Source organism: Mandrillus leucophaeus, unplaced genomic scaffold (genome assembly GCF_000951045.1).
Source record: "Mandrillus leucophaeus isolate KB7577 unplaced genomic scaffold, Mleu.le_1.0 Scaffold164, whole genome shotgun sequence".
Taxonomy (NCBI): Eukaryota; Metazoa; Chordata; class Mammalia; order Primates; family Cercopithecidae; genus Mandrillus; species Mandrillus leucophaeus.
In genome coordinates, this window is record NW_012101632.1 from 107,113 (window position 1) to 108,927 (window position 1,815).

The following is a 1,815-nucleotide window of genomic DNA, read 5'->3' on the forward strand; positions in this document are numbered from 1 at the left end:
GAGGCTGAGGCAGGAGAATGGCGTAAACCCAGGAGGCGGAGCTTGCAGTGAGCCGAGATCCGGCCACTGCACTCCAGCCTGGGCGACAGAGCCAGACTCCATCTCAAAACAAACAAACAAACATGGGACCCAAATGGAACTGTAGCAAGAGCACAAAGACGATAGGATACTGGGAGCAAATGGGGTGGATAGGTGCTCTCCTGAGCTACTGAAGAAATGGTCTGGTGGTTAAGATAAAACACAAGTCAAATTTATTAGAGTTGTCCATAGTCAGCAATGGTGATTTTTTTTTTTTTTTTTTTAAGGTGAAGTTTCGCTCTTGTCGCCCAGGCTGGAGTGCAATGGTGCAATCTCAGCTCACTGCAACCTCTGCCTCCCAGGTTCCAGTGATTCTCCTGCGTCAGCCTCCGGAGTAGCTGGGACTACAGGCACCTGCCACCACGCCCAGCTAATTTTTGTATTTTTAGTAGAGACAGAATTTCACCATGTTGGCCAGGCTGGTCTCAAACCCTGGACCTCAAGTGACCTGCCTGCCTCGGCCTCCTGAAGTGCTAGGATTACAGGCATGAGCCACCGCGCCCGGCCATAGCAATAGTGATCTTCTTGCTGGTCTTGCCATTCCTGGACCCAAAGCACTCCATGGCCTCCACAATATTCATGCTTGCTTTCACCTTGTCGAAGACCACCCTGCTTGCCATCTAACCACTCAGTCTTGGCAGTGCAGATGAAAAACTGGGAAGCGTTTGTGTTGGGTCCAGCATCTGCCATGGGCAAGATGCCAGGATCTGTATGCTTCAGGATGAGGTTCTCGTCATCGAATTTCTCCCCATAGATGGACTTGCCACCAGTGCCATTATGGTGTGTGAAGTCACCACTCTGACACATAATCCCTGAAATAATTCTGTGTAAGTAGGAACCCTTGCCGGGCGCAGTGGCTCACGCCTGTAATCCCAGCACTTTGGGAGGCTGAGGCGGGCGGATCATGAGGTCAGGAGTTCGACACCAGCCTGACTAATATGGTGAAACACCATCTCTACTAAAAATACAAAAATCAGCCGGGCGTGGTGGCGCGTGCCTGTAATCCCAGGTACTCAAGAGGCTCAGGCAGGAGAATCGCTTGAACCCGGGAGGCAGAGGTTGCAGTGAGCCGAGATTGCTCCACTACACTCCAGCCTGGGCTACAGAGCGAGACTTCATCTCAAAAAAAAAAAAAGAAAGAGAGTAGTAGCAACCCTTATAATCAAATCCTTTCTCTCCAGTGCTCAGAAAACGAAAGTTTTCTGCTGTCTTTAGAACCTTGTCTGCTAACAGCTCTGATATGTTAACATGGCTTTACAGTTTACAGAGGTCACTTCTTGGCTTCTTGGTTTCCAGGCCCCTAACCTTGAAGGAGACGCAGCCCGAGGGCTTGACCATAATGTCAAAGAACACGATGAGATTGACCATGGCCAGCAGTAGAGTACTCCTGGCGGCAGCAGCGTCTGCAAAGCTCACTTTTTTTTTTTTTAATATGGATTTTCGCTCTTGTTGCCCAGGCTGGAGTGCAATGGCACCATCTCAGCTCACTGCAACCCCTGCCTCCCAGGTTCAAGCGATTCTCCTGCCTCAGCCTCCTCAGTAGCTGGGATTACAGGCGCTCAGCTAATTTTTGTATTTTTAGTAGAGATGGGGTTTCGCCACATTAGCCAGGCTGGGCTCAAACTCCCGACCTCAGATGATCCACCCGCTTCGGCCTCCCTTGGGATTACAGGTGTGAGTCACCAAGACCAGCCAAAGCTCATTTCCTTTTTTTTTTTTTTTTTGAGATGGAGTCTC

The 1,815-nt window shown here is 50.0% G+C and overlaps 1 pseudogene; it reads right to left on the bottom strand.

Moving 5' to 3' along the window:
• The window catches only part of LOC105536865, a 3,683-nt pseudogene extending 2,237 nt beyond the window's left edge, over positions 1-1,446 (bottom strand).
• Between the last annotated feature and the right edge of the window lie 369 nt (positions 1,447-1,815).